The sequence below is a fragment of the Amblyomma americanum genome, chromosome 1 (assembly GCF_052857255.1).
Source record: "Amblyomma americanum isolate KBUSLIRL-KWMA chromosome 1, ASM5285725v1, whole genome shotgun sequence".
Taxonomy (NCBI): Eukaryota; Metazoa; Arthropoda; class Arachnida; order Ixodida; family Ixodidae; genus Amblyomma; species Amblyomma americanum.
Genome location: NC_135497.1, coordinates 124,931,674 through 124,957,654, shown reverse-complemented (window position 1 = coordinate 124,957,654; position 25,981 = coordinate 124,931,674). Strand labels below are relative to the sequence as shown.

General features: G+C 49.5%; 1 pseudogene across 1 annotated transcript in view; it reads right to left on the bottom strand.

Annotated features, from left to right (window-relative positions):
* LOC144113531 (protein PALS2-like) overlaps nucleotides 1–25,367 on the bottom strand; it is a 58,423-nt pseudogene extending 33,056 nt beyond the window's left edge. The window contains exons 1-3 of the transcript XR_013310815.1: nucleotides 25,263–25,367; nucleotides 1,553–1,772; nucleotides 1,416–1,502 (exon numbers count right to left, since the gene is read on the bottom strand). The product of XR_013310815.1 is annotated as a protein PALS2-like (transcript). The remainder of the gene's footprint in view (nucleotides 1–1,415; nucleotides 1,503–1,552; nucleotides 1,773–25,262) is intronic.
* Nucleotides 25,368–25,981: the final 614 nt, after the last annotated feature.

Sequence of the window (25,981 nt, the reverse complement as noted above, 5' to 3'; positions counted from 1 at the left end):
CAGACCAAATTATTTTTGGCATGTTGAAATCGCCAAGTAAAAAGATTGGCGAAGAAGGAAACCTAACTAAAATGCGATTGAGCACATCATGAAGTTCACTACAGAAAGACGATGGAGCATTTGGAGGGCGATAGCATGCGCAGAAGATTACGTCTCGATGATTAATGCGTATAGAGGCGCATACAATTTCTAGTGAAGAAACAAGTGACACGTGTGAAGAATGCAGATGATCAGCGACCGCTATCAGAACACCGCCTCCTATTCTGTCTCCACGGTCACATCGATAAGTAATGAAATCCTTTTCGCAGTTTAGTATTTCATTAGAAATCTTTGAATTCAGCCAGGTTTCGGTGAGGACCAGAATGTCTGCATCGCACGTGTCGATGATAGTACACAGATCATCACGCTTGTTAACAACACTACGAATATTAGAGAACAAAACACATATGTCATTTGGAAGCTCATGACCACGAGCAGGTAGCTACGCGGTAGAAAGATCGGCAGGCAAGGCACTACTATCAGGGCTGCGTGGGGATGCTTGGTTATTGATGATATTCACAGATGCTATCTGATGCCGAAATGTAGATGTAACACTTATTCTTTATGAACAATTTGTTCTGACGAATAGCGCACTTCTCTACACTTGCTTGTCCAAAGTCAAAAAGTTTACGTGCGTTGCGAGTTGATAAGCAGAAATCTTCCGTAACCTTTATCCCAGCATTTTTCATTTTGCTTCGGTCAGTAAACACGGCTTCTCGGATCTTAAAATTCGTAAACTTGACTATGACAGGACGGCATTTGTCATTCGAAAATTTACCCAGCCGATGCGCGCGTGCTATGGCCTCGCTGGGTAGCTCAAGGTCCATTTCAGAAAGAAGCTTTTCACGCACGAGCTTTTCAGATTCATCCCATGTTTCGTTTTGCGTGTCAGGGAGGCCGTGAAAAAATAGATTATGGCGTCGTGACCTGCCTTCGAGGTCGTCGAGTCGTTTATGAAACGCCTCTGCTTCATTCTGTACAGCCTCAGACACTTCCTGGGTAATGTCAAAGGCGCTGGAGGCTTGCGAGGCAGCTACTTTTTCTTCGACGGCAACAAGCCTATCGTTCATTCTGGCCATCTGACGCTCAAGCTTTGTTTGTGTTTGCCGAACTTCATTGAGCTGGGAGAGTATTTCGCTATGGTTCTTGTCAATTTTTTCGTTTAAAGATTTTAACAGAGTGACTACGTCATCATTGGACTGGCTAGAATCTTTTTTAGGGGGCCCTAGGTTCTGTTCAATGTCGCCACCTAGGAGCAATAATTTCAGCACATATACACATTCGCAGACAATGCACATGAATACGCTTGGGCATGGCACAAGCAGCAGGTTGACATTACTTGTGCGTTTACAGTGCAAAGAAGGACATGAACTGACCTGCACCAAGAAACAGAAGAACATTGGTCGTTGCTGCATTGCTGCTGCTGTTCCATGCCCACTGAAGGCGCTCGGTGATTGCCAGTGCTTAAATGGGCGCGATCAAGGAGGTTATATTAAAACTTGGCGCGATACACTTGATGACTGTGACAATGGGGCTTGCGCGGCCAAAGGTGCAGACCACTTGAAGGCGATGGCTTCTTCCGGTGGCGTCGGGCAACATTCGCTCATTCGTAGCGAGTCGGACTTGAACTGTACAGGCTGCCGAAGAGGCGATACGGGGCGCTCAGTTGATGTCAGGTAGGGAACGTGCTGCCGGTCGCTCGAGTCATGACTAAGTCCGCTCCTAGATAGCATCTGCACCAAGAAACAGAAGAACATTGGTCGTTGCTGTATTGCTGCTGCTGTTCCATTGCTCCCAGCTCGACGACGGAGCTTTTGCCGAGCGGCGCACACTAAGTTGCAGTGCACGACCGGTAGAGGGCGCACATCCAGGCGCCGGTTTTCGGCGGAGGATGTAAAAGTTTTCTCTTTGAATTCGACGATGGCCACGCGTGCACTGCCGGAAGCCTGGGGAGAGTCGACGTCGTTATTGTCGCGAAAGCGGCCGAGGTACCCAGCACGGTATATACTGTCCCCTTCAGATCGCCGCCTCCACCGCGGAAGTGTCGCGCAGCAGCATTGCACCCGTGATTCATTAGTGAACGACACGGGGCTGATAAAACGCGTAACGCCTCGCCAAGCCCTGCCCACATCGACGCACTCAACAGCGGAGCGAATATTTTCGCCGGCAACTTTTTCCTTACGATAGCCAAGCAGCCGGCGTCCATTTACTCTCCGGCTCGCTTCCTACTGCTCTGCGGAGAACGGGGCTTCAGCCTGAATCTTACCAACTTTTTTGCGCCACCACTCATAGAGCAGAATGAAAGCAACTGATAAGAGTCAGGCGCTTTATCGAAATAGGTGAAAACGTAAATAAAACGGGAACTGGGCTATACCATAGAGTAGACAACAAAGTGTCCACAAATCAGTAAACGCTTTCAGTGTAAACAAATGCGGCCGGCCATTAGCTTCCATCGGGATATGCAATGAGCGGCGGTCCTCGCCATTTCATCCAAAGCATTTCGTGCGGCTGTCCGCAGCCTGAGAGTGTGCTAGACGGTTCTTTTTTTATTCCTTCATTATTGGAGTTACGTCACATTGCCACCAAATTCAGAAACGGGCTATGTAAAGGATCAGCAGAATGTTATAAGAAATTCAGTTGTATCACTGGCTGTTACACTAACATGCTATGGCCCGCGACGTGCATCGATGCACCAGGTATGGTAAAGGCTAGTTCGTACTGTTCGCTATATCTTCCCAATAATTTTGCTAGTTACGCATAGTGTCACGGCTATCCACCTGGGAGCATGGGATTTTAAAACTAGCTTTTGGGAGATCTGCATACAACGTTGGAAAATGCGTGCGCTGTCCGCACCGAAGCACAGCCAAAGCTGCGAGGCGAGGGCAGAGAGCGCTAAGGAACGCGTGCCACGCGCTAGGCTGCAGCTACTGAAATAATAATAATTGGTTTTTTGGGGGAAAGGAAATGGCGCAGTATCTGTCTCGTATATCGTTAGACACCTGAACCGCGCCGTAAGGGAAGGGATAAGGGAGGGAGTGAAAGAGGAAAGGAAGAAGGATGTGCCGTAGTGGTGTGCTCCGGAATAATTTCGACCACCTGGAGATCTTTAACGTGCACTGACATCGCACCTACTGAAATAATAATAATAATTGGTTTTGGGGGGGAAATAATAATAATTGGTTTTGGGGGGAAAGGAAATGGCGTAGTATCTGTCTCATATATCGTTGGATACCTGAACCGCGCCGTAAAGAAAGGGTAAAGGAGGGAGTGAAAGAAGAAAGGAAGAGAGAGGTGCCGTAGTGGAGGGCTCCGGAATAATTTCGACCACCTGGGGATCTTTAACGTGCACTGACATCGCACAGCACACGGGCGCCTTAGCGTTTTTCCTCCATAAAAACGAAGCAGCCGCGGTCGGGTTCGAACCCGGGAACTTCGGATCAGTAGTCGAGCGCCCTAACCACTGAGCCACCGCGGCGGGGCACACACACCGTTCCGTTCCTGAAAAAATTATCTGGATTAGCTCAGCTAATCCAGGATATACAAAGCGAAAAATGTTGGCGTTCACTGTGTTCATTGGCGTTGGCATTGACAATGCTCTAGACGGCGGTGGCCTTGAGCAAAGGGAGGGCGCATAACTGGCTTCCTGGACATGCGGACGCCTCATTCGTGCTTTGATACATGTGGCGGTGGTTAGAGATAGAGAGAGATGTGGCCTGAATGCATTAGCGCTGACAGCGTAGTGGCTGAGATGCGGCTCTGAAGCAATAGCTAGGCCGCCGCGTTCATTTGGTGATCAATCTCTCGCGATCAACCATTAACTGCATGCTACCTCCCAGGGTTGAAGGGAGGGCGCGCTGCCTATTCAGTGTGCGGAACGCAATCAAAGGAGGCTTTTGCAGTTGGACACCAACGCCACGTACATGAAAGCGAGATTGAGGTCTCCACTGACTCACGGAGCCGGTTGTGCACCTTTCCTTTCGTGAAAATGAACGGCCTTTGCAAAGTTGTCAACCCCAATGAACTCTGTGAACGCCGTCGGCTCATTTGTTTTGTTTGGTTTTTGAGGAAAGGAAATGGCAGAGTAACCGTCTCAGATATCTCGGTGGACACCCGAACCGCGCCGTAAAGGAAGGGATAAAGGAGGGAGGGGAAGAAGAAAGAGAACCGAAAAGTTCAAGGCAGCCCAAAAAGAGGGAGAGAAAGAGAGCTGGCCTTCGCAAGGACCGTTCGCCGGTCACGGACTGTGGCAAGTGGTCCAAGGCAGCAGCGCGCGGCCCAGCGTACGGCGCTTGTTGCCTGTATGATGGACGAGCGGAATTTTTGCGAACGGTCCGGGTGCCCAACAAGCAACGATTTACTGCGTCGTCGCAGGGCTCCTACGGCTTACAGGCTCCCTTGTGCTGTTGTCGATATGGCTGCGAACGAGACCGCTGGTAGTGATCTGCACGACATGCCAAGCTCCATTCAGTCTATCCGCTTCGTGTACTCAAACCGGCGCGTAACGATGCCAATCTTTTGACAGCGCTGCCTGTTATAGATAGGTTCGCCCGAATTCACATCGAACGCTGAACGCATCGTCACCTTCACGTGTCCTCGTGCACCGGACGGAGGAACAGGTGTTGGTGGAAGAACAACAACATGAAACGTATTTCAGTCGAGGCAGCATGGGCTCGACCTAAAGTAAAAAAAAAAAATGGCTGGCGGTCACGGAGGAAGACTATATAGGAGTGGAAACTCCGCTGTCTGCGGCGACCAGAAAAGGTCACAAGCCCGCGGCGCCACTAACATGCTGGCGGCCTGGAAAGAAACTACTGAAACACAACGTCACGGCGTGCCCGCTGAAGCAAACACCCGTGTCGTCTGCTTTGAGCGCGCGCCGCCGGAGCCGCCTGCCCGGGCGCTGCATTTTTTTTTTTTTTCGCTGCGGCTTCTGCGAGGCGCCGCATGCCGCCGCCACTCCGTGCGACCCCGTCGGCGCATACAATTGTGACTTTTATCTGGTCGCCTGCGCTCGCTCGCGCTGACGGGAGTTTGACCTCCTATATAGTCTTGCTCCGTGCTGGAGGTTTAGCATTTCTGAGCCCGAAATATTGTGCAAAGCATGGGTTTTTGCAGGTGGACACCACCGCCACGTACACCTGAAAGCGAGGGGTCCACTGACCCAGGGAGCCAGTTATGGGCCTTTTCTTTCCTCAAAATCTACTGAGTCTACAAAGATGTCAACGCCACAGCTAATGAACCCAATGAACGCCGGCGGCCTATTGCTCAAGTGCCGCGTTTCTGCCACAACGTTGTTAACGCCGGCGCATGCAGCGCACATTTCTCTGTCACCACCACCACTTTTTTTTTCTTTACTGCCGGCTTGGCAAAAAACAAGATTACTCTAGGTGAAAAATTAAAATGCGTCCTCCCCCATTGGGTAGAGCGTTCATTAAATATGTTTCAAGTTTGCAAGTTCATCCATTATACCAATCCATTTTGGGGCTGTCACCCCCGCCATGTAGCTCAAAGCGCGAATGAGGTGCCCAATAACCCGGGGGGTGGGGGTGGGGGGGGGGGCAGTTATGTGCTTTTCGTTTCCATTCGCGACTCTCTCAGAGGCTTCACGCAAACAGACCGATTTCGACGGGTAGGAGGCTAATAATGTTTTCGTACTAAAAGAAAGAAAATCAGGAGAGGAGGTAAAGGAGGAGGAGGGGGAAAGGAATACTTATGCTACAGGGTAGGCGCCGGAGCGTCGAGCGACGCATGCGCAGTAGCTCAAATATAGGGCACCGCCACACGCACAGGGCGCCGTTAAACAGAAAAAAATACCTGCGTGCTGGCGTAGCAGACAGTCCCGGACTGTCGACGTCATAGGTGCGTCGCGCTAACACCAATGCTATGGAGAGTAAGCTGCCGGTCTAGTTGGTGATGCATGTTGTGAAGAAGGAAGCGCAAAAAAAAGGACGAGGGCCGGAGCAGGGGACACAAAAAACACGTTCACGAGCGCTCATGAACGTGTTTTTGTGTCCCCTACTCCGTACCTCGTCCGTTTTTTTTTTTTGCGCTTCCTTCTTCACAACAGTGCTATGGATGAAGCGCCACAACGGCGTGTGGAAGCTAATCCTTCTGGCGCGGCGCGTAAGCGAGAGACAAGGGCGAGGGAACGGCAGCGAGCCGAGGGTGGTTGCAGAACCGCCTTAGTAGCACATTACGCATTCTCAAAACAAGCTACAGCGCAACGCAAAAGCAAATGCAAAACCACCGAACGCTAACAGCCAGCGCTGATCATTGAAGTTACCACGAGAGCAGTCGCCCCCTTTTTTATTTTCTTTTTTAATCGCTCGGATTCATCGCGAACCATAACAAAACAAAGAAACGCGAAACCCGGCTTCTGTTTTTATTCTTATGGATGCAGGCGAAAATGCAAGAAAACTTAACAAAATCTAAGCTCGATGTTATGCAGGAGGCGGTGGTGTTAATTTACGAGTGGGATTAGCCTTACAGTGGCCTGTCAGCAGTTGCTCCGTCTGAATCACAGATTTGAATGATTGTGTCTCTATCAATTTTCCATAAGGTCAGTGTCCTCTAAAAACTTCCAAGAATTCTTTCGACCGCCGCTTAGTTCGGGAGCCCTCAAGGTACACGATGCGAGAGGCGTCGTCAAACGGAACGTCCATTTTCCTCTCGTTGGCCAAGAGTTTCTCACTCTCGTCAGAAAAACATGGCCACGCAAGAAGAAAAAGTTCACATAAGAAAAAGTTCACAATAAGAGGGCACAACCAATTTTAATGGCCGCCATCTTGGATTAGAGAAACCGAAACAAGTAGAGTTTCTTACTATTAACTAGAGGGAAAGCTGGCGCCCCGCCTATGCGAGTTTGCAAGGAGCTTCCTCGATACCACCTGTACCACCAGGGGCGCTCTAAGCATCATAAGGCGGAGAGCTACCGACTGCAGAACTACAACTTTTGGCCAAAAATAATGAAAAAACACACATTGTTCGATAATCAAGATTGTCCTATCATTCAATATCCTGTCTATAAATCGCAACAAACGAGCAGAAAAGCATGTAAATGCAAATTTTGCTCAAAATAAGCGATGGCTTGCTCTCCTATTGGCCAAGCATTGCAGACCACAAAAGCCAATATTTCGTGCTTAACAGGCGCACTTTTAAAAATAGATATATTTTTGAAAAAAAATGTCGCGTCAACATTTTAAAAGGTTTTTCCACAGCATTTCGGAAAAGAAAAACCTTTTATTGGCATCGTGTGCTGTTGCGTTTTCGCTACTATGGCTTTCGCGCACTACTTTTACGCCGAAGTCTGCGCGCGGAGTGCGCTGTGGATACGGAATGGGACATCTCCGTAACGCCCCTCCGTGTTCCTGAAAAAAAAAAAAAACTACGGTCCCGCACCAAGTACCTCATCGCCCCATGATGCTTTGCGCGCCCATGGAGGTTCAGGTGCAGTGCCGCCAGCTTTCCCTGTAGTTAATAGTAAGAAACTATATGCCGAAACTATGCCGCCATTTCGGCCCCTGACGTCATACTCCCATAGTTCGACCTCTATCCACCATATTGGACCGTGAAGTCATATTGGCACGCGGCAGGTGGTTGTTTCTACAATGTTGTAGATGTCGCTACAAGTCTCAATGCGAGGTGCGCTGTTTTCTAGTTGCAGCCAAAGATGGCGCTTTGATCTCAGGGTGGTAGGAGACCTCACGAAATCTCGAAACGCGATGAGTAGTTGCTGCCACAGATGGCGCTGTGATCAAGGGTGGTAGCAGACCCTACGAAATCTCGAAACGTGAAGAGTAAGAGCTCACGCTCTTAAAAATAACAATGTTGGGCAGCCTCGCGATCCAGCTGCCTGGTAATGTAGCGAACTGACGGAGCAAGCTCGTTCCCGCACACCTGCAGACATTTGGGCGATTGGCGCGCGTAGCTGCTTGGATTTTTTTTTCTCGCACACCCACATCCCGGTAAACTTTTGTGGCCGACAGTGCTTTCATATTGTCACGTAGTGGTGACGGCAGTCGAAGGAGCGATGAAGACGAACAGAAGCTCTTCTAACAGAAAACTGTTTATTGGGCTGACTTGCGCCCACAATGGTCTGAATCACTCGGCTGCGGCGAAGCGACAAGCGCGCTCGGCGGTCGTCGAACAGAATGCCCGCCGCTGTCGGCCGTGCTCAATTTAAAGCTGATAGCGAACTTTCGAGATAAAGAGTGAAAAGTTACTAGAACAATCTGGAACAACGTAGAATCAGCTCTGCCCGGCTGCGATCAATCGAGATAAATCTAGTCGCGTCTTGCGTCGCAAACAAAGCGATAAAGTGGTGTGGCGGCAGTTTTGAAGAACGAACAAAAACTGCAAATATTCGTAGCATTACTCCCCTCTCAAAGAAGCAACGACCCGATGCATTAAAACAAATAATGCGACTAGTAAGAGATAAAGCGGATCTTGCGAAAATAGAGTACTATGGACATGCAGCGTCCTTTAGCGCGCATAATACGGCTTCAGACAGACGACATGGACAACTTCTGGTCTTACGCGGCGTCGCTGAGATGCAGTCATTGCGTCAGGGATACTTCATAATCCAGTTCACCTAGCCGACGAACAACCTTATACGGGCCGAAATAGCGGCGGAAAAGCTTTCACTGAATCCACGGCGGCGAATGGGCGTCCAAGCCCAGACTTGGTCTCCTGGCTTGTATTCCGCGTTGCGTCTTCGTAGGTTGTAGCGTCTGGTGTCGGACCGCTGCTGATCTTTGATCTGTAATCGGGCAAGCCTTCGTGCTTCTTCGGCGCGTTGAAGGTAGGCGGCCACGTCGACGTTCTCTTCTGTAACGTTGGGCAGCATGGCGTCTAGCGTGGTCGTGGCCTCCCTGCCATGGACGAGCCTAGAAGTTGTCATCTGGGTGGTCTCCTGCAAGGCAGAATGATATCCCAAGTTTTGTGTTCAGCATCGACATATATGGCGAGCATATCGGCGATGGTTTTGTTCAGGCGCTCGGTCAGTCCGTTGGTCTGCGGATGGTATGCAGTTGTCCTCCGGTGGCTGGCTTGGCTGTAACGCAGGATGGCTTGCGTTAGCTCCGCCGTGAATGCTGTTCCTCTGTCCGTGATGAGCACATCGGGGGCGCCGTGTCGAAGAAGAATGCACTCCACGAAAAATTTGGCGACTTCTGCTGCTGTTCCGTTCGGTAGGACTTTCGCCTCAGCGTAGCGGGTCAGGTAGTCGGTCGCTATAATGATCCACTTATTTCCAGACGTTGACGTTGAAAAGGGCCAAGCAAGTCCATGCCGATCTGCTGAAAGGGCCCTGAGGGAGGTTCAATGGGGTTCAGAAATCCTGCTGGTCGTGCGGGAGGGGTCTTTCGTCGCTGACAATCTCGGCAGGTTTTCACATAATGTGCGACATCGGGAGACAGTCGGGGCCAGTAATACTTGTCTTGAATGCGGCGGAGGGTGCGAGGAAACCCGATATGTCCCCCTGTCGGCTCGTCGTGTGAAGTGTGTAGAACTTCTTCGCGGAGACAAGCAGGTACAACAAGGAGGTAGGCTGTTTTGCTCGCTGCAAAGTCCTTCTTCACAAGGACCCCATTCTGCACACAGAAGGAAGACAGTCCTCGCTTGAATGAAGCGGGGTGGGCGGGGGGGAGGAAGAAACTTTGCCTTCCAGGTACTCGATGAGGCGTCTTAGGTCGGGGTCCGAGCGTTGCTGCTGAGCAAAAGAGCTGGGGCTGATGGGTCCCAGGAAGGCGTCCTCATCGTCGTCCAGCGGCGGTGTATCTACAGGGGCTCGTGAGAAGCAATCGGCGTCAGAGTGCTTGCGTCCAGACTTGTAAACGACGGCGACGTCAAACTCCTGGAGACGCAGACTCCATCGAGCGAGTCGGCCCGAGGGGTCCTTCAAATTGGCAAGCCAGCACAGCGCGTGGTGATCGCTGACCACCTTGAACGGTCGTCCGTACAGGTAGGGGCGGAATTTCGACGTAGCCCAGATGATGGCAAGGCACTCCTCAGTTGTCGAATAGTTAGCCTCGGTCTTGGAAAGGGAACGGCTAGCGTATGCGATGACTTTCTCCAGCCCGTCGCTTTTTTGAACGAGGACGGCGCATAGGCCCACGCTGTTTCCGTCGGTATGAACTTCAGTATCGGCGTTTTCATCAAAATGCGCGAGGATCGGTGGGGACTGTAAACGAGGCTGAAGTTTCTTGAAGGCTTCTGCTTGCGGCACTTCCCATTTAAACGGCACGTCTGCCTTCGTCAGTTGGGTTAGGGGCTCGGCGATGCGCGAAAAGTTTTTCACAAATCGTCGATAATGTGCGCACAGTCCGAGAAATCTGCGCATTGCTTTATTATCAGCCGGCGATGGAAACTGTTCAATAGCAGTTGTTTTCTGCGGGTCTGGGCGTACTCCCTCCTTGCTAACGATGTGGCCTAGAACGATGTGGCCTACTGCTCCACCGCCTCCGCGCCCGTGGCACTCCCTCAAGAAAATGTGCCCGTCGCGCCAGTTCAGTATTCCCACCAAGGGCCGTCATCAGTGTCTGAGCCTCCTCCACAGATGCCCCCCGTGAGTCAGGGCTCTCTTCCGCCTGCTGCGAACTCTTTCCGCGTTACCATCAAGCCTACATTGCGCTTTGATATGACTGCCATCCCTGCCCGGAATGTTCAAGTCACAATTGACCACGCTCTTGGCTCTTCGAACTACTGCGGGTTTGTCGTCCCATCGCCCATCGAACACCATCACGGTAAACTTGTCATCCTTGATGGACGCCCAGAAACTTTGCGCAGTTACGCGGATCCCCCTGGATGACAGCAAGCATGTCCCGGTGCAAATATATTTTGAATCTGGTCCTGACACACTCCACAGCATGGTTTATTATATCGACAGCAGGAGCCCTCCCGAGGAGGTGCGCGAAAATATTCGCTGCTCAACTCACGTTGTACTGCAAACACGGCCTATGGGTCGCCGGGGCTCATATCTGCTCATCCTGCAGGGCCCGTTGACTCTCCCGAAGTACCTTACCTACTACGGTGCGATCATCAAACCACAGCCCTTCCGACCTCGTCGTATTTTTTTGTTATCACTGCCACAAAGAAGGACATATGCAAAATACCCTAATACCCCCATATGCCCTAATCCAGCAGCTGTGGCCGACATGAATGAACCAACAGTTCCTTGTGCCCTGTGCAAATCGCCGGACCATGACATTCGCTCCTCCGCTTGTCCAAAGAAGAAGCAAGCGAAGAAGTTTCACAAGTCGCCTGCAAAAATGGATGTTCCTACAAGTAATCGCTTTGCAGCCCTCGCATGTGACGACAACGACTTCCCTGAACTTCCTTTATCTGAGCCCGCTGCTCACCATACGTCTTCTCATCAGCGTACATATGCACAAGCGGCTCACCTTCCCGGATCAAATGGTACGCCAAAACGTCCAGTGCATCCAACACATGTGGATACCACAGATGAAGACACAGCTTTAGACAATGCAATCGCGGAGGCTCGCCGCCGACTAGACGAACTCACCCAGCGCCGGGAACAGCGTCGTTCTCAATCCTCTCGAAGAATTCTAATAACTCGGGAGCAATCATCAGAGGAATCAAATAGGGTAAGCACTGGGCTACAATCAGGTGCCGACCACCTGTCAGCCGTGACTACCCCGACAGTGGATAAGATATTAGCGCGGATGAAGCAGGTGACATCCCTCATCGTGGAAGCTCTTCAGCCTCGTCGTGTATAGCGCATCATCATCGGTGGTGGTGCAGTGGAACTGTCGAGGATTCGCTAATAAGGCCTCTGAAGTGAACATCCGCCTTCGCGACGGAAAGCTGAGGGCATGGGCGTTCCTACTGCAAGAGCATAATGCACTCCCACGCCTTTCAGGTTTCTGCGCATACCATTCACCCTCTATCCCTGATCGCCGTTGCACCGCCTCCTCCCTCAGCTCAGGTAAATCTGCAATTTATATTCACAGTTCAGTTCCGCACACACCGCTCGACCTTTCACGGTGGTGCAACACACGTCAAGAGGTTGTCGCCCTTCTGGTAAAACTTGCACGCACACCCCTTGTCCTAGTTTCATTTTATAGTCGTCCTGGCCCCGCATCTCCCAATCTGGGATGGGTTCGTTTTCTACGTTCTACCAATTCGGCTATCCCTGTTCTAGTTGGTGGTGACTTCAACAGCGCGCACACTTTGTGGGGTTACCCATCGGATTCCTCAAGGGGTGCACACATCCAAGGGAGCTTTTCGGATCATTCATTTAAACTTTTAAACCACCCGAATACTTCTACCCGCCCACGAGGTGGCCCGTATTCACCTGATTTACTTGGTGGTTAGGCCCCAGTAACCCTCGTTGGGCTGTTGATTCTGATACTTGGGGTAGCGATCACAGCCCTATTTTTATCTCCCTCACGCCTACTCGTATACGGAAAATACGCCGCACTGTACGAACAACGTCATGGGACTCTGTACGCGCCGACAATCATTTATCTACATTCAACCCCTCTTCAGCACTGTCTACTCTCTCCGCTGTTCTCGCCACTCACACTATTACCACTACTGTAAATGAAGACGACCCAAACCCGGACATACATCTCTTGAATCTGTGGGCTCTTCGTCGCCAGGCGGATCTTTACGCTACTCGTCACCCCGATGACCCATCGGCTCTTCCTACTCTTCACCGCGCTACCGCACGGGCGCGGCGCTATGCAAAGCGGCTAGGCAGGCAACGCTGGGCTGCATGGTGTGCCCGCCTGTCCTCTACGCAGAGCAATCGACATCTTTGGAGAGTGTTTCACGCCATGGAGCGCCCTTCTCAGGTTGCAGATTACACAGAGAGCATTCGCCTTGCGCTAAATGTGGATGAGGACACATTTGCACAACAAGCGGCCCGTCAATTTTTTCCAAACCATGACTGCACCGCTACGTCTCCACCTGACTTATCGGTTATAGAGCCCTCCGATGGGATTATTTCTGACCTCACCATGGCAGAGCTGCTGGCCTCCATTGAACGTTTAAAAACTACTACTACTCCCGAGCACGACGGCATACCTAACTCCTTATTCCGTAACTTGGAAGGGAGGGCTTTGCAAACCCTACTTGATACTTTTAACGAAGTGTGGCTTTCTGGCGTCATGCCGGGAGACTGGAAGCATTCTATTGTGGTTCCAATACCAAAGTCAGGTCAGCCTCCACTATCTCTCTCGGCCCTTCGTCCAATTTCCCTTACGCCTACCATCTGCAAGCTTTACGAAACCATTCTAGTCGCACGCTTGTCGCGGTGGCTGGAATCCCATGATTGTTGCCCAGATTCCCAAATTGGTTTCCGCCCACAAATTGGAACGGAGGACGGCCTTGCTACTTTCGCTGCTGACGTGCTTGACCACTCTCCGCAGAGTCACCTTGTACGAACCGTAATCGCTACAGACATAACAAAGGCATATGATAACATCCTTCACTCTGTCATTCTTTCCTCCCTTCAAACTCTTGGTCTCCCTCACCGGTTCCTCCTCTCTATTCACGCCTTCTTAGCAAATCGAACCTTCAGCGTGCGTCTCCACGGAAAGCCCTTTGGTAACTTCACTTCCAATAGAGGAGTGCCTCAGGGCTCCGTTCTCGCGCCCACATTATTTAATGTGGCTTTAATTCCTGTTGTTCGAGCCCTAGAGACCATCCCTTCTATCCGCGTGCTTGCGTATGCCGATGATATAACCTTGTGGTGCTGTCATCCAGATGCGTCTATTCATCAGTCGGTCCTTCAACACGCGCTGGATGTATTAACATCTCGCCTCCCACCTCTGGGTCTAACACTCTCTCCTACTAAATAATGTTTCATTCGAATTGGAAATAAAGCCGGCTTACGGAAAGCTCCCCCTTTAAACTTTACGGTACATAATTCTCTGATTCCTCAGGTAAAAACTGTTCGTATTCTTGGTCTTCTCCTCCATACATCTGGGACTGGCACCCCGTGGCTGAGAGCCACCCGTAAATTGGCTCACGCTACTCTAGGTCTGATTTGTCGTATAGGTACGCGCTCTGGTGGCGCACGTGCTCATACGGCCCGCCAGCTTGTGCGCTCTATATCCTTCAGCCACGGATAGTATATCAGGCACAACTTCAACGTCTCACCCGCAGACAGTGGGACTCCCTTGAAGCTATCAATCGTGAGGCTATGCGCGTCATAACATATCTGCGTCGTTTAACACCCATACCTGTGCTACAGGAGTTCGCCCAACTTAATACACTCAGTGAAATCATAGACCAACGGGTGGCAAATAGAGCTCGAAAACAGTCTCTCAAACTTCATCGTTTAAAGACACTTCCACCGTGGTCCTATTGCCAGCTCACTGACAATCGCCCCACTGTTTCCCCGTCGGTATCAGCAGCGTATCCGCCTGAAGGGTGCACATTATACACGGATGCATCACATCCTGCAGAGAGGGGAGTTACTGCTGTGTACAGTCCATCTCATCCGCATCTCAACTCTCGCGCGACGTATACTGCGGATACGTGCACTCCCCTGGCATTGGAACTTCAATCAATTTATAATGTCATTGCTTCCCTTCCGCTCGTTCCAACATTCAATACAGTTCATATTTACACCGACTCCCGCGCCGCCCTTAAACAGCTTAAGTCTGTTCGACGAACGTTCCAGATTTCACAATCAATTCATGTGCTCTGCGCAAAGTATCCATGTCCTGTGCGCATACACTGTATTCGCGGCCATGCCCAGGATCCACATAACATTCAAGCGGACGCTATGACTCATCTTCATACACTAGGCGATCCGCCACCTTCGCCTCTTCCCCCAGATCCGTTCCTTTCCCATGTTTCCGATTCCGAAGTTCTGCACCAGCGAACACGCGCTCTAATTCCTCCGTGTTCGCACCCTCTCCCCCGTAGTTTTACTCGGCAGGAGGAGGTATCCGTGCGCCGGATTCGGGCAAGGGCGGCTCTGACACTATCTGTCCGTCATCGGTGGCGTGCCAAAGATCTGCCAGCACCTGACAGGTGCCCTCACTGTAGCGCTGCACCGGACATTTGTGATGTGCGGCACTTGTGGACGTGCCCAGCGACGGCTGCTATCAGAAAACGGCTCCTCAGGGAGGTGGGCCTGCGGTGGAACCGTGAAAGTGACTACGTGAAGTGGACTATGGACAACCGTTTCATTGGCAACCTGTGCGACTACCTCAGCGCAACGGTTCTTCACTCCTTCTTTTAACTTTCAATCCCGTGCATCCCCCCCCCTTCCTTTTTCAACTTATGCCTCATGGCACACTTCTCGAATAAAAAAAAATGTGGCCTAGAAACAGCAGCTCTTCGTAGGCAAAGTGGCACTTCTCTGCTTTCAAGGTTAGGCCAGACGACTTGATGGCGTCTAGTACTGTTCGAAGCCTTTTGAGGTGTCCTTCAAAGTTCGAGGCGAGGACAACGACGTCATCTAAATATACCAGACAAATTTTCCACTTCAGGCCTGCCAGCACTGTATCCATTACTCGCTGAAACGTCGCTGGTGCGGAACAGAGACCAAATGAACTCAAACAGCCCATCCGAAGTGATGAATGCTGTCTTCTCGCGATCTCTTTCGTCGACCTCAATTTGCCAGTGGCCGCTCCTGAGGTCCATCGATGAGAAATATTTAGCGTTGCAGAGGCGGTCCAGTATGTCGTCGATGCGGGGGAGGGGATAGACGTCCTTCTTTGTTATGTTGTTCAAGCGGCGGTAATCCACGCAGAATCAAAGTGCGCCGTCTTTCTTTCTCACTAGAACAACCGGTGCCGCCCATGGGCTGTTTGAAGGCTGGATGACGTCGTCGCGAAGCATTTATTCGACTTGGTCGCGGTGACACACGGTAGGGGCTTTGACGGAGAGGTCGGACGTGTTGGTCCGTTATAAGGCGATGCTCGGCAATTGGCGTTTGTCGGACCTTCGGCGATGTCGAAAAACACTCACTCTAGCTTCGAAGCAGATTGCGGATCTGGTCTTCTCTTTTCCGGAGCAGGGCTGGGTTGATGTCAAAAGTGGGCGAGTTCTCTTGGTCAGGCGAATCTTCTGCGGAGGGGGTCAGAGAGGGCGAAGGAGCCTCGTACGTCGGATATTTCGTCTAAAAAAGCAATCGTCGTTCCTCATTTAATGTGCCGGTATTCTTCGCGGAAGTTAGTCAGCAGTACTTCGGCCTGGTCATTGCGGAAATGTGCGATGCCTCTTGCGATGCTGATTCCTCGATCTAGAAGCACCTGCATGTTCCCCTCGATGATGGCTTCAGCGTTAATGGCTTTCGTGGCGCCTACAGTCCCGATAACGCTTGAACGGGGTGGGACGCTCACTTCTTCCTCCAGGACACTCAGTGCAACGTGATTTTCCCGAGTTTTCATCGAAGCGATGGCTTCGTCCGTCGAAAGCGTGATCAGCTTGGATATCAGGTCGATGATCGCCTGATGCTCATTAAGGAAATCCATACCCAAGATCACTTCGCGGGAGCATTGCGGTAGCACAACAGAGGTCGCAGGATAGGTATGTCCTTTGAGTCACTCGCGCTGTGCATCGTCCTGATGACGTAATGAGGTGGCCCCCTGCGGTGCGAATTTGTGGGCCGTCTCAAGCCGTTGTGACTTTTCTCAGCTGCGCAGCGAATGTTCCATTCATCACAGAGTAATCGGCTCCTGTGTCGACTAGAGCGGTAACTTTCCGGCCGTCGATAGTCACTTCTAAGACGGAGGTCCTAGCTCTTGCATTGCATGTCGCTCTCGGCGTCGGGTCACGGCTTCGTCGCGTATGCGAGTCGCGGATGGGGCGTGTGGTCGAAGCTCTTCTGGGTGGCGGCGTCGTTTTCAAGGCAGCCTGCGTCGTGGTCGGCGTTCTCATTGTGTGCGGCGTCGATGCAACGAGTGTCGGTTCTTCATGCGGCGTCGCGGGTGCAGCGTCTTCATAGGGCGTGGTCGGTGTAGCCGATGTAATCAGCCCAGTTTTAGAGCACATTTTGAATTGCTGCCTCGAACATGCGGTGTTTCCCCAACGATTGCAGATTGCCAAAGTAACCGTTGTTCATAAGGGTGGTGACAAAAATGACCTATCCAATTATCGCCCAGTTCCTATCCTCCCCATTTTCTCGATGTGTTTTGAAAAAATATTATACAAGCGAATGTCCAGTTTCTGCGAGAAATGTAACATATTAACGCCTAGTCAGCATGGCTTCAGGAAAAACTTTTTTACAGAAATTGCGCTTCCAACCCAAAAACAACTAATTCTAGAGTCCTTTGTACAAAAACTTTTCACTCTCCGCATTTTTATTGACTTTTCGAAAGCTTTCGAGCATATCAACCACAACACAATGTTGGCGAAGCTCGAACACTATGGTTATCGCGGAACATTTCATCAAATTATTACGTCATACTTTGGTTGTCATGTCTAACAAGTAGCAGTAGACAACGAGACATAAAATTTTATACATCTGTCTTCTGGGGTGCCGCAAGGCAGTATATTGGGACCGCTGCTTTTCTTTCTTTATGTAAAACACATAGTCTGTATAAGTAATCCTCCAACTTTTGTCATTATGCAGACGACACCACTCCATTTTTCCGAGCAGCACATGTGCGAGATCTTGAAGAGCAAGCTGCAGATTGTTTGCAGAAACTTCACGAATGGTCTGAGTCCAATTCACTGATCATAAACACCTGAAAAAGCAAAGATGTACTTTTTAGGCCTCGTTATAAGGATCCTGCTGTCTCACAAATTCATCTAAAAATGGGTTCCTCATGCATTCAAATAGTTCCTACGGTCAAAAGCCTAGGAGTGCTTTTTAATGAAAATTTATCATGGGATGAACGCGTTGAAAAAATTAGAGACAAGCAGTCCAAGGTTGCTGGTATTGAGTCCCGACTGCGGTACCTCTTTCCAAAGCATACTAAGCTGATGCTGTACAACGCACCGTTTTCCTCTGTTGCTAACTATTGTATTTTGGTCTGGGGAACAACATCATTTATGAATATCAAACGGTTGCATTTATTTCAAAAGAAAATTGTCCGAAATATTGTTAATGCTTCACGTTTTGAACATACGGAACCGATTTTTGCATCACTTCGCATCACCCCCTTCCCCAAATCTTTGAATCTATACTACTGAGGCGGTATAAAACAAGTATTAGAAAAAATAATATATTTATGGTGCACCTGTCGAGCTTAAAATGTAACGAACTGAAGTATGCCCCTCGTACTGGTTTTACATGGTTCGTGCCGAAAACTTGAACGAATTATAGTCGTCATATGCTTTCATACACTCTTCCGTGCTCATTAAATAAGGCATCTAAATTAATGTACACTTAGGTACCCGTCAGCGCTTCGTGCAAGTGTGATTTGTACTTATTATTTTGTATTTTCTTTCCGGCGTGCTTACTTGCCATTTTATTTTATTTTATTTCCATATTCACGTAGTGATCCTGTTATTAATGTATTCTGATGCTGCTGTCAAGTCATTGTAGGCTGCGTCGACCCCTGTCAAGCCTTCTCTCTGGCTTTTTGTCGACGCACCCAAAATCCTCAAGATGTTGAATAAATTGAAATTGAATTGAATTGTATATGCTCCCGCGGGGAGCAGAGTTGCGTGTCTGTTTTCCCTCGCCGCTCCGAACGCCATTCGCCAAGAGTCGGTCACATTATTTTCGTGACGTCAGGTGTTGAACTTTCAGCGGGGAAGCTGACTTCACAGGCGCAGTGCCGAGCGACCCCTCGTCAGCTCGACGCCATTTCCAGTGCTCACCTGTGGCGTCAGGTTTGGGGTTCTGCTGTGGCAGTGAGCCACGCCGTCGTCAGCTATGACTGCGTGCAGTGCGACAAACTGTCACAAACGCACTGGAAACGGCAAAGCGTTTTACGAACTGACATTTGGAAGTTCGGCGGCTGAAGTGCGTCGGCGATTAATGTAGCTTTTGAGAATGGGCCGCGTTAAGCGCGACGAAATATAACTTAATAACACAGGTGAAAAGATAATGCTTAATAAAAATTAAGTAAGCTAATAATATCAACGAGAGAGAGCACTTTCAATGGTTTTTAAAGATTCGTCATTTCACTGCATTTAGCAACGTGGTACATTGTGTAAAATGTTTTAGGCAAGCAATTGAGTTTTAATTTTTTTCGTTAGGTCAGACTCACCTGTTCAACGCATTGGTGTTGTTTTAGTCTACTTGCCTGTAACAAGCTGCAGAATCATGTTAATGTTCTAGGGAGATGCGTTTTCATATTTTCCGTGCATAACTCGCACAGAACACGCGGCGGTGCTAGTTGTGAAGCGCACAGAGGAAGACACGACGGGACAGACGCTGTACCATCCGGAACAGAACTGCCTGTGCATCTGAAATTATTTTTTCAAGAAGAAAAAAAACTCGCAGGCCTTTTCTATTATTTTTCGTCAATTTGTCATGACTACAATTCGCTGTTAGTCTTTGGCGATTGTTTTTTAATGCTGTATGCACACCCTCGGCAAATCACAGATTAGTTTTTGGCGTTAAGTTTAAAAAATTGCGATCGAGTGCAATTTGTACGCAAATAAAAAAACAAGCCCAAGGGCTCTACACAGCGAGCCTATGTAGCAGACCCTGTACGCAGTAGCGTGGGCTTTGCCGCAGATATTGGAACATGATGGCGGACCTTCGCGTTACTCTGCTCCCTGCGGGAGCATATACAGGAACACTAGGATACGCCACTAGTGGATATCCACTAGTGGATACGCCACATTTCGTGCCAGCATCGAAATGTGGGTGCAAAATCAAACTGACGTCGAGCTGGGTTCTTTCGTTTGCAGTTAAAAAGGAACTACGCTGAGACGCAACTACGTAGCGCTGTTCTGTTCTGCGTGCCCTGCCGATTTCTTCTTTCCTGCTTTGTTGTTAACGGCAGATACAAATACGAACCCTGTGACTCTAGATCCCATCGCAGCCGTGGCCTCTTGGTAGAGCCCCCCCCCCCCCCCCTCGGCCTCGGGAGATGGTGGGCTCGACTCCCACTGCCGCCGGTTACCCAGAGGCCATGCTTTAATTGGTACAAGGCATTCCCCGGCCTGGTGCTCGGCTTACTAGGGTGCATGGCCTGGGAAAGGAGCCCGCGCCTTACATCCCGACACTGTGTGAGCCTTGCATGGGCACACTAAATGCGCGTCCGCTGTTCTTGAGAAAGGATCCCCCGCCTTCAAATCCCGAGTGAGCCTTGCATGGGCATACTAAATCCCCGTCCGCTGTTCTTCTGTCGTGGAGCTCGAGGATTAGTGTTCGCTCACAACCAATCCCACCCCATCGCGTGCTTGGCTGATGTGTTTTTTGGGTGGCACATCAAGGGGCTCCTTTTTTTTGCTTTTCTTGTCAAACGTTTATGGCGGTTTAACGTCCGAAAGCGACTCAGGCTATGAGGGACGCCGTAGTGAACCTTGAGGGGACGCTGGGGGGCTCGCGATCCCTCAAGCAGTCGCGCGCTCGCATTTCAATAACCATGGAAATTGGCAGCCATTTTTTTAGTATCGCCTTTACTTCAATGCAGTCGCCGCTGCCGGAATTTCACACCGCATCCTTCGGTTCAGCCCTCGAACGTGAGAGCCATCTGGTGGAGTAGACGGAAGCGCTAACGGTGCGCTCAACGCCACCGGTCGCGTCGGCGTAAAAATAACACTGCTTTATTCCTTTCCCCGTAACGACCCGCCCTAGCTCCTGACACTTCATCTGAGCTCAATAACGTTTTTCTGAGCTATGCTATTATTTTAGCTCGACAGCGTTAAGGAGCTCGTTTCGCAGAAAAGCCGGTGTTGTCGGCGTCTTTGGCCGTGAGCGCAAAATGGCGCATCTCGATGGACACCTGAACCGCACCGTAAGGGAAGGGATTGTCCTTCTCTAACGGCGCGGTACGGGAATTATAATAATAATTGGTTCTTAGGGAAAGGAAATGGCGCAGTATCTGTCTCATATATCGTTGGACACCTGAACTGCGCCGTAAGGGAAGGGACAAGGGAGGGAGTGAAAGAAGAAGGGAAGAAGGAGGTGCCGTAGTGGAGGGCTCCGGAATAATTTCGACCACCTGGGGATCTTTAACGTGCACTGACATCGCACAGCACATGGGCGCCTTAGCGTTTTAAATCCATGAAAACGCAGCTGCCGCGGTCGGGTGGTACGGGAGTCCAGCGAGAATTCTGAGACAGGCATCATTTGCTTTGCTTAAAACCAAATTTTCGTCATTTCCTTTCCCCTCAAAAACAATCATTATTATTCATTTCAATCTCCCTCCCTTACGGCCCGGTTCAGGTGTCCACCGAGATATGTGAGAGAGGCGTCTTTTCCTTTCCTTAAAAAAATGTTTTCATTTTCCTTGCCTTACAGTGCGGTTCGGGTGTCCACCGAGATATGTTTCCTTAAATTGACCGGGCAAGAGCTCGCACTGAAGAACGATGGCGTTCCGTGGATTCCTTGTCAATGCTGCTACACGCAGTCGCGTCCTGTTCTTAAAGGCAAAGCTTAAAGCCCGTTTCAAATGCAAGCGAACCGCTCGCGAAGCGGCGGAGGAAGCCCCAGTGGCTGGAGCGGCGAGGTTCGGGCAAGTTGGAAATTTTCGCGGCGGCGACGCGGCAGCACCGCATCTCAACCAATGACGGCCCGGCGTTGACACGCGAGTTTGTACGCCGCACGTACAAACTTATTTAGGAAAGAAATTGTATAAAGGGCTGTTTAAGGCTTAAAACGCAATAATTATATTTATTTAAATAAACTGTGAAAAGAAATGATAAAATAACGCTTTTATATTACGCTTTTTTTGTGGTTGCAGGCCAGCAAAACCGGTCGCAGGCGCATGTCTTTTGCCAGCAACATTGGTTTTCGCAGCAGTGGGAAACGCGGAGCGGCGATGCATGTGAAACGAAAGCTCGCGAACCGCTTCGCAGCGCCGCGCCGCGGTTTGCTCTGTTCGCCAATTCGCTTGCATGTGAACCGCCCTTAAGCGTCCTCAAAATTTTAAAGCGAAAGCTTTACTGGCCGCGAACTTGCAATTTCGCCGTGGCGGTGCTCCGAGGAGGCACATGAAGTCACAACGCGCACCTCGCCAAGGATATTTCTCACTCTCTCTCACTCCCTAATCACTAGCCACTCCCTAGCCCTTAGAAGCACTGAGCCACAGGTTTTCCGCCACTGCGCAGCGCCGCGCCTTTCCTCAAAATCCAACTTTCAATTTTCAGTTCTCTCTTCTTTACCTCCCTCCTTTATTTTTTTCCTTTATGGCGCGGTTCGGGTGTCCACCGAGGTATGTGAGATGGTTACTGTGCCATTTCCTTTCCTCAAAAACCAAAAAAGTGCAAACACGCACAAGCGCACAAAAAACACAAACACACGAAGAAAGAGACTGATACCACGAGCGCTTACCAGACACCAAAGCGCTCGTGGTTTCTGTTTCTTTCTTCGTGCGTTTTTTTTTGTGCGCTTGTACGTGTTTGCAATGCACCAACTCGCCCAACAGTCCGTGCTCCAAAACAAGTGAGCCGACGGCATTCACAGAGCTCATTGGCGTTGACAACTTTGCAAAGGCCTTTCCTTGAAAAGCGCACAACCGGCTGCAGTTAATCCCACCTGCAACCATTAACTGCAACCATGCAGTTAATGGTTGATCGCGAGAGATTGATCACGAAATGAACGCTGCGGCCTAGCTATTGCTGCAGTACTGCATGTCAGCCACAACGCTGTCAGCGCTAATGCATTCAGGCCACATCTCTCTCTCACCACCACCACATGTATCAATGCACGAATGAGGCATCCGCATATCCAGGGAGCCAGTTATGCGCCCTTCCTTTCCCCAAAGTCATCTCAAGTTCATGAACACAGTGAACGCCAACATCTTTCGCTTTGTATATTCTGGATTTGCTCAGCCTCGATGCCCGAGCCGCGCACATCAAGGCACCCTATAGGATGGATGGATGGATGGATGGATACGGCTGAACCCCTTAAATCGGGCGGTGGCTCAAGCCACCTAGCCATGACTTATGAAAGTTTACTCTTCTCTTGATTTTATCCGCCAATCAGATAACTTTTGCTTGGTTATTTCTACCCGCTTAAAATATATTTTCCCTTCACTGTCCTTAAACCCCAATGCCTTGGATAAATCAGCCCCGCTGCTTTCCACTGTAGGGTGAAGCCGTTTATCCACATTATTTTGCCAGTAGTTGTCCACATTATATGCGCCACTAGTGAGCGCCATCTGTCGTCACAGCATCAAAATGTGCGTGTAAAATGAAAATGAAGTAGACCTGGTTTTTGTTTGCAGTTGAAAAGGAACTACGCTAAGACGCAACTAAATATTGCTGTTCTGTTCTCTGTGCCCCTGTCGATTTCTTCTCTTTTTTTTTTTAATAGTAGGTACCAAGTACAAATTCTGTGGCTTTGTGGTGGGTATGTCTGTGGCTTGGTGGTAGAGCACTCGCCTCAGCTTTGGGATGTGGTGGGTTCGACTCCTAACTGCCGCCGGTTACCCACTGGTTATGCTTTAATGGGTACAAGCCATCCCCGGCCTGGTGCTCGGCCTTCTAGGGTGCATGGCTTGGGAAAGGAGCTAGCGCCATCAAATCCAGTTACAGAAGCGCCGGTACACTGTCGTACAACTCACGATCACAGTGTGCTTGGCTGATGTGTTTGTGGTACATCAAAGGGCTCCTTTTTTTTCGCTTCTTGTCAAGAATTAAGCCCATTTATGGTCTATGGCGGCTTAACGTCCCAAAGCTACTCACCGTAGTAAAGGTTGACGGGACGCTGCAGGGGGTGGGGGGGCTGTGAGGACTTTTTCATTCCTGTGTGTACGTTGAGCCCTTCGGACACCGTTTCAGTTACCATGCCCAATTTTATTTTTCCCAGTGGCTTTTCCTACTAAATTAAAAATTTCGCCGAATGGGCCCTGTTCATTTTTTCTTTTATTGGTTTAAGCCTGGTGGTGCTATGCAGGTACAGGCCGTTTCTCGTTCCACTTTATTTTTGTCATTGCTTTTCTGCTTTTAACCGGGAATGAGCCATCGAAATTCGACCGCCGCGGCCAGGATCGAACCCGTGTCTTTCGGGCCAGCAGCTGAGCGCCGTAACCACTCAGCCACCGCGGCGGCCGGTTGCAGTATGCGTAGTAGGGAAGCCACACAAGTTGAAATAACGCGTCTCGGAAACTTGCTGTGCATTTGAATGTTTTGTGATGATATGCGGTAGTTTATAACATCAGTCATCAAATGTGAAGAAAAGTGTGTATTCTCGTTTCTGGTAGCAGCTTCAATACCCTATAACTGAAGTTCTATAATATTCAGAATGATTATTTTACCCTTATTGCATTCCTTAGTATCAAGACGACCCAAAGGCATACATTTCAGCGATTCTCCTACAGCAAATTTTCTTCCAAGCTCTTCGCAGAATAATTGCATAAGAATTATATAAGTGCCCAAGAAATTGTTTTACATGAAATTAAATTACATATTTACAATCAGTGCGCAAAAATTCATATTCCCTGAAGATTTCATAATTATTACTACAATAATAAAATTTTGTTTTCAAGACCAAACTCCCCCCTTAAACATATATAACAGAACAGCGAAATAGCAAATGCACTGAAAACTAGGTGATATGCTGCACAGCGTCAGCGACGGCTGCAGCACTTCACTGTTAGTGAGGTTACTCCAATCGGAAATAGTTCGTGGAAGGAATGAGTATTTAAAGCAGTTATTTCGAACCCGAAAAGGAGTTTATGTTAGCTGGTGTCATTGTCGCGTCGCATATACGGACGAAAAAACAAGCAAATCGGTAAGCTCCGTTCTGTAGTGTCTCCTGATTAATTGATACATAAATTTAAGTCGTGCGCAACGATTTCGCTCAGTTATTGTAGGGAGGCCAGCTTGGATTAAAAGATGTGTTACTGATGTACGTTGGTAATTGTTATGTATGTATTGTGCCGCGCTCTCTTGAACCTTCTCTAATTTATTTGTTAGTTTGCGTGAACGAGTCCCAAATGATAGCAGCATAATCTAAGGTAGGCAGAACAATACATTTATAAGCAAGTAGGCGTAGTAATTTAATCAAACAGTTTAACGTCGTGAATTGACACTTCGGCTGCGAGGGACGCCGTATTGGAGGGCTCCGGATTAGTTTAGACCGCCAGGGGGTTTTGTAGCATGTGCCAACATCGCGCACCACACTGCCGCCTTTTGTGGAGGCGTAACTCGGCCTCCTCCTGTTGCCTTACCACAAAAATGGTCTGCTCATATGTTTCAGCACCTTTGTCGCTTTTCTGGTACTCTGCACTTGCGCACTGCACAGAAGCCACCGCAGTGGGTGACTGCTGCTGCATCCTAGTTTTCCCATGTTGTGTCCCGCTATGTTTGGCCCGTTTAAATGTTTGCACACCTCAGTTAGTCATTAAACATATTATACGACCAGAATTCGTCACAACTGTAAATTTAGAAGCTGGGAAAATGTGTCACAAGGTGTTGTTTGTAATTCTAGGAGGCGAGATTTCTGCTGTTCGCGATTTTGAGCATATGAACTGGCAACATATCAACAAGGTCTGAATGTATTCATAGTCTAGGCAAGTGGCACAAACTGGCCCAGGTGAAACGTGAGTGAGCGATGCCCCCACTGCTGTGCCACTTCCATGGTCGTAGTCTGCAGCCCAGTTCCACAAACTGGCCAGGTTGTCATGCGAGCAAGAGGTGCTGCTAGTACTGTTGCCACTTGCATGGTGTGAACGTGTGTAATGCTATATGCTGGTCAAATGTTTAGGAGAATCCCTCAAGGTGGAGTAGATTTGTAAGAGAGTAAATACTCCCTTATTACAATGCTGTATGCTGTAAAGCGCAGACATTTCTCATGTCTGGGGCAGTTGAAGGGACCGTCACACCTAATACTAAAACTGGGCTTTCCTAAATCTGCTTGCCCCAGTGGAAGTCAAGTAGATGGAATTTC